The 7,514-nt window shown below is 31.0% G+C and overlaps 1 pseudogene across 1 annotated transcript; it reads right to left on the reverse strand.

Moving 5' to 3' along the window:
• Nucleotides 1-3,542: 3,542 nt before the first annotated feature.
• LOC109797905 (GDSL esterase/lipase At5g33370-like) lies at nt 3,543-6,507 on the reverse strand (annotated as a pseudogene). The gene is made up of 5 exons (XR_014427573.1): nt 6,102-6,507; nt 5,792-5,919; nt 5,412-5,654; nt 4,161-4,405; nt 3,543-4,018 (listed from the first exon to the last, which is right to left on the reverse strand). The product of XR_014427573.1 is annotated as a GDSL esterase/lipase At5g33370-like (transcript).
• Nucleotides 6,508-7,514: the final 1,007 nt, after the last annotated feature.

The following is a 7,514-nucleotide window of genomic DNA, read 5'->3' on the forward strand; positions in this document are numbered from 1 at the left end:
GAAAAGGTTTTTTTTCTTCATAAATTATAACATTTATAAATTTCATTGTTGGATAGTGTAGTTTTTGTTTTTGTTTTTGTTTTTGTTTAAATTTTCATCTTCACAAAAAAAAATATAATATTATTAGTGAAGATATTATTAAAAGTTTTATCCTTTTTACTTTCATCTTCTTTTTCAAGGACATGATTCAGAGGTTTACATTACTAAAGGACATTGTGGCGGGGAGAATTGACTGGAAGATAAGAGTTCGTATAATAAGAATGTGGAGGCTATCAAAGTTTAAGAATCCATTGCAAACAAATTTCTCAGAGGTTATGCCTCATACATGTACTAAAAAAATTTTAAAAATTTATTGTTGTATATATATTTCTTCCTCTGTGACTATTCTTCTCTCAATATGACTTTTTTTTTCCCTTTCAATGGCAAAGATTCTATTGCCTCATTTATTTACTGTCAAACATATACCGTGCATGTGATTTTTAAATTATCTAACCTTTTATTTGCTTGTCAAACTATAGTTTGATAAATGTTTATGATTTTGATTCATATTGAAAAGACAAATGATTGTTGTATAATTCTTTATGGTTGTTTAGAAGGTTTTAATTGTTAATTTAAAAGGAAAAAGATAACTTAATAGGTGGGCATTTGGCTTCTATTAGTACACTGCATACCCTCTCAGTAATATTGTCCTTTTAGATTTGGTTCCTAAGCGAGAGTCGTTTAAGAAAATAAATAAATAATTTTATTTATTGACAGATTGAACTTCTTAAATTTTCTTTCAATGTTAAACATTATAAATTATTTATAATAGATATTTAACATTTTCTTTAGTTTATTCATATTTTGAGTATTTAGAGCCAAACAGTGTTATGGATGATAATATTGGAAAAAAATGAAATAAACTCAAAATCATCCTGTGAAAATGTTCAATATTGTAATTGCAGTAAATGTGTCAGAGTGTGTCATTCAAATGTCACCAATGGTGAGTGATAATATGTTCCAATGTTACATATTAACCATAAGAAATATTTTTCTATCAAAGTATTTAATTATATAAAGCACTTTAAAATGTAATTAATATATGAGTATGTATTTTACGATTGCAGGAAATAATATTCTAAGTGATCATTCCCGTGGGCATTATCTAAATGATTTTATTAGAGGAAGTGCATCTATTCAAGTAGAATTATGTAGTATTCCATTGTTGGATATTACTAATGGAAAAATTAAATTTTGTAAAAGATGTCTCATTCTATTTATATGTTTGAAAATGAATGATTATTCATATTTTGTTATCATTATTACAAGGTGTCAACAGTCAATCTTCTGATTTAACAACTGTCAGGTTAATAGGTTAGTACTAACCAATTTTTTTTATATACTGTTTATTTCTCAAAATTATTTATGGAGAAACTTATTTACAAGGTTGGTTTTTTTTCCAGTCAATAATAGCACACATAATGCACGTCGATCTAACACTGTCTTAAATAGAGTTGTTAGAAGAGGTGTATGTATGACAGAATAATTTACTCAATCTCCATTGTCAAATGTCACAAATGGTATTTTATGGAGCCTTATTTCTTTTGATATAATTATATTATTTAATTTTATAATGTTTATATTTTCCATTTCTTATTTGATTATCCTTTTATTTTGTTGTTTTGTAGTTAAGATATTATTTAGCCAAAGAGCAAATCGTAAATCAAATCAAAACAAAGAATTTGGTGACATGTTGTTCGAAGAATGTGAATCAAATCATAATAACCATGCATAAGGGCAAGGACAACAAAAATTAATATGGAACAATGATAGATTAATCAGAACTTCAAAGCAAAATGTACTCATGCTATATGAAGGTGTATCCACTATCGATTTTATGTCTTCAATATTGTATTTTATTTTAAGTTTCATATTTTAACCATTAATCTATTACCCAAAGGCTTATTATTTTCTTATAATAATAAACAATTTATTGCGATATTGGTGATCCTACTTGTGAGTGCCAAGAATGTGGAGCAATGATGTGGTATTCTAAGAGAGTGCAAAAGGGTTACAATCCAGCAAATCCTAGATTCTCTTTGTGTTACATGTTCTATTGAAGGACAATTAGGTACACCTAATGATGTTTATACTCCTGAATTCCTTAATATTATCATTGCTTCTGAACTTCCAAATCATGGGGTGAAATTGAAAGTTGGTGTTCTTATAATATTGTTGAGAAATATAGATCAATCTTCTAGGTTGTGTATAATGGAACTAGACTTATCATAACTCAGTTGGGTAAATATGTTTTGGAGGCAAAAGTGATATTAGGTAGCAATATTGGAAAAAAGGTTTTTATTCATCGATTGTCCTTAATTCCATCATATAAAAGAATTCCTTTCAAATTTCAACATAGACAATTTCGGATAAATATCTCCTTTGTCGTGACAATAAATAAAAGTCAAGGACAATTATTGAAGCATGCTGTCATCTATCTCCCACAACCTGTTTTTTCACATGACTAATTATATGTCGCAATATCTCGAGTCACATCTCGCAGTGGTCTGAAAATTCTTATTTGTGACGATGAGGTAAATGGTTCAACATCTATTACTAATGTAGTTTATAAAGAAGTCTTTCAGACTTTGATATAAATAACTTGCATTGTTTTATAATAACATTACAAAAGGAAAACATGTATACTTTAGTTCTAATTTTACCAATTTTTCAAGCATTTTACCAAGTTTATTTTCCATGATAGATGTGTTCAGGAGTCATTACATAATTACTGTATAAGGTAAAAATTTAATTTTGTTTCCTTTCTATTTGAATTACTACATCTTTATAGCATTTTAATATTACACCTCTTTTAAGTTAATTATAAGATTTTTTTTTCTTCAAGTTAATGCATCAGCTCATATTGTAGATGTTATTATTTTTGAAACTGAGACACAATATAATTTAATTTTCCTAATACTTCATGTTATCATGTTTTCAATTATTTATCCTTTTCGTTTTATTTGTATATTAAGATATTTTTCTTCATATTGCATTGAGATTAATTAATTTTTACAATTTTATATATATTAGTTATTAAAATAATTTATTAACTATAATAATTTATTTTCCGTGCAACACACGGGTATAAGTCTAGTATGTTTAATAACTTGGTTTTAATATGGTTCATTTATAACTTTATGTATCTAGCGCGGTTTTTATTACTATATAATAAAGTATCGTGTTTCTGATTTGATTTATCTATCTTGTTTTGTCATTCTCAATTATTATTGTGAATGTAAACTCTCTTCCCGACAATATTAACGCAAATGTCATTTGTTCATAATTAAAAACGTTCTAAAGTTTATAAAGATATTGCATGCATAATCCCAAAAATCACAGATCATTTTGAATTAGTTTATTTCATTCAAAACAAGTTGCGGTCAAAAGCTTACTGAAATAATTATTTTAGAAAAAGATATTTTTACCAAAATAATTAAATCCAGAAATACCGCCCCCTTCCCCTGGAAAAAAAAAAAAAAAAAGTTTTCAACCCAATGGCATCAAAAGGAATAAAACATTTTATTAACGGTTACAAACCAAAATTACTTTCCAACATACGAATTGCAATTGGAGAGAGAAAGAAGTACATAGTAACTTTGCACCACAAACCACACTAGCTAGCTAGGGGATGATTAGAAGATGAAAAAAACTTAGGGGCACACATGGATAAAACACGAGTCCTATATATATTGAGTTGCGAGAGAAAGGGAAAAACGAAGGTTATTGTAGATGCGTTGATCCGATCAAGTCATGGAATCAAGGGCCATGATTGTGGTGAGATTCATGGGGTGCATGTACTGAGTGCTGCCTCTTAGGATCTGTTGGACTATGATTCGACTAGCTTTCTCAGATGGATGGAATGAATCCCAAAACGCGTAAAAGTCTCTGTTTGGACACAAGTTTGAGGTCGTTGTGCAGAGCCCAACTCCGTTGTATGGCCCTTGCCCACAACACGCTATCTTCGATGTAACAAATCCTGTCAGCCCAATTAATAAATTGAGTTCAACTTATTGGGCTTCAATATGGGCCATTAAAAGCAGGACCAAACTTAATAATAATAACAATAATTAATATAGGCATGGTGAAGGGTGGATTCATATTAATTTCATAATTCATACCATAAGCTCGAGGGTTGGAAACGAAATCCATGTGCATGCGATAGGCATTAGCAGCGATGAAAACGTCAGCACCGATATCTTGATTAAGCCCATTAATCATTTGAACGAGTTGGGGATTGAATAAGGATGCAGCTCTCTGGAGTTCCACGTCGCAATCACCTGTTCTGCTTCTCGAGGCTAATTCCGCAGGAACACACCCCATTGGTCCTTACAAGAACCCTACGAGCACCCAAATCATAAAGCTTCTGCATGTGTTTTCATTTTTCAACTATGTGTTAGGGACAACTAAGCTAATAACTTACGTTGGATAATGCACATATTGGCGTGTAGTTGGATGCATGTGTCAGAATAATAAGATGTTCGAAAGTGATCGAGAAACGAATTTGGCATCCCTCACCAACCAAAACATACGTGTGCATGTCTTTTGCATTATTACACACAGTATTATACATGCTGCAACGAACATTCTCAAAAACATGACAATGGAATTCTTCAATAAAAATAGAACCACATGTCATTCCTGTTACTTACCAATCACTAAGGCTGATTTTTAATTGACGATGTATTGTATCGTATACGACATCTATAATGTGCTCTTGTCTTAGTCTTAAAGTTTGACCGTAATGTCTCTAAACTTCTTAATATACATTTTGTTTAAATAATAAACGAATCATTATGTAACTTGAATAGTATACTTTTATTAAAATCTAATTATGAATATACTTTTTAGTAAAATTTTCAAGATATTAAAGACACGATGATGACAAATTTATCCAAATATCAGCTATCCAAATTTATACAAATTCAAGATATTAAACCCTAAACAATTAATAAGTCATAAACAATTTATGAATATAATTTTATTTTAATATATATTGTTGTACCGAATTATAATTTTCCTAGAAAATTATCATATTCACATTATACAATCTCCAATACTATATTCATACAATGCAGCATTATTTATACAAAGAGTACTGATGATACATTTTTTTTATCAGTTAAAATTTTATGATGATTACGTTGAAAAAGTTTTATATGTTGCAGAAGTTAACCAATAATAAAAGATGTGTTTATAAAAGTGTGTTAGAGAATACTCTATATATGCTTTAAAGATGTCCTGTTTTTAAGCTTTCTCAACAAAATGCAATATTCACAACATTAATGGAGATTAATCAAATACGAGATAATTAATTATCAAACGGACGACTTGAAGGATAGTAATTATTGGGTAGGGAAAATAAAGCATACCCTGAGAACTTTGCGGTACTCAGATATGAGATAACGCACATAATCTGGGAGAGAAAATTGGCGAGATCTTGCTGAATAGGGCACCAAGTAGTAATTGTTGACAAAATCATTGCCCCCTAGAGTGATGAGGACAAGTGCTCTGTTTACTAGGTTCTGAGCTCCCTCAGCACCAATGTGTGCACTTAACCTTGCTTGATACTCTCGGAATAGCTTGAATTGCTTTTGGATATGGATAATGTGCAACTGCCAAACCAATCATACACCATAATCTATATCAACTTTTGATTTTACATCAGTAACCAATATATGCTCTCAATAAATTGCACTATGTTATCAACACATATAGCCTGGGTTTGCAATAAAATTAAAACTAGGCTTACAAATTGAAATCCTGTATCATTGAGAATTCCAATCCCAGCAGATGCAAAATTGGCTCCAACTAGGAGCTTCTCTCCAACTAGTAGCGGGCTCAAATAAGGCAGTGTGGGCTCTAGGCCAAGCTCCAAACCTGCAATTATAGCGACAATTGTAGAACTTAATACATAAATACACACGAGGCAATGCTAGCCTAGTTGTATCTAGCCATGCATGCAAATGATATGTAGAAACAAATAGGCATGAATGTGAACAAGTATACATCATTAGTCAAAACATGTTGATTTTATTTGCCAATACGTGACAAACTCATACTGATAATGTCAGGGATGTTTAGGCCATTAGAGAAACGTCCAGTGGGTCTGTGTGTTGGGTAGTCAATGCCATAGGGAGGAGAGTCTGCTCTTGCTGTGGTTGCCAAGAAATCATTGTTGCCACTGTCCACGAGTGAATCGCCAAAAACGAAGAAAGCCCTTGTTGGTTGAGCACAAACAGAACTTGTTGGAGCTAGAACCAAGCTTATTATCATTACACAATAGCCAAACACCAAAACATTAGTCATGGCTTCGTGTTTGTGTGTGCAAGAGTTATGATTGTATATGATTGTTGATTAGTTTGATAACTCGTGGCTTGCATTGAACAATTGGAAGGGCTATATATATATATAAAAAAGCATGCGAGGTTGATCTTTGCAAACCACATCCACATTCATAAATGTTTTGTTCTACCACCTCCTCTTCACATTTAAAGCAAACCGCCGAATCAAGAAGAAGCAAGTACATCAAGTAATTGCTAGGTGAGTGGCCACCATAAGAAGAACCCTTCTCTCGATTTCAACATCCAAACCAAGCATTAGTTATTTCTATTTTCTAGCCGCTTATGTAGAAAGTGTTTAAAATATACTATCGAGAGTGGTTCTTCTTCTTCAAAACCACAAACAAACATTTATGTTAAATGTTTTTACCTCTGACTTCTTGACATGTTGCTTGAATGTGCGATTTATGTCACATGACATTCCCGGGTGTAAATACAACTTCCAAGAATAACCTATCGGTAAATTGGTTGCATTGCATGTAAGTTATTAAAGATGGAAGTTAACAAATTAATTAACCAACATCTTTGATTTATTACGAGTATTGATTTATGTGAGAAATGAATAGGTGGTTTGAGATCATCATAGTACTCGTTAATCATTGCCATAACCCATAGTTGAGAGTGTTACTGTATTATTTTTTTTAAATCAATAAACTTACATATTATGTAAAAATTGATTAAAATTATAGTCACACGATTATCATGAGCTACTTAATTTATCAATTTATAGATACTTAAACAGTCCAAACATTTTAATTGGCACTCATTTTTTATTTTCATCACATTAATTATATTAATTACTTATCTTGATGTGAAGAAATTTCCTTGGATCTTTATTCTAATTTCATCCCGCAAGTAAACATAACAAGAGAGAGGTGTAACTTTTTTGAGTCTTTCCTAAAGTGAGAAATGGAATTGGAGAGTGGGATTTAAATCCTTTAATGTGAGAATGAGAAAGTAGCTAGTTATTATAGGGGTGGATCCAAAAAAAAATAATTTGACGTCAAAAGTGTGTGGAGATATTTAAAACGAGAACTATTTCAGGCAAATCGAATATTGGAGTTATTCTCTGCAAACTTTGTTGTCTAGCTAGTTTTGGAACTAGTTTGTTGCGAATGGCAGCATCAATTTACG

Source organism: Cajanus cajan, chromosome 6 (genome assembly GCF_000230855.2).
Source record: "Cajanus cajan strain Asha chromosome 6, NIPB_CcT2T_4, whole genome shotgun sequence".
NCBI classification, from domain to species: domain Eukaryota; kingdom Viridiplantae; phylum Streptophyta; class Magnoliopsida; order Fabales; family Fabaceae; genus Cajanus; species Cajanus cajan.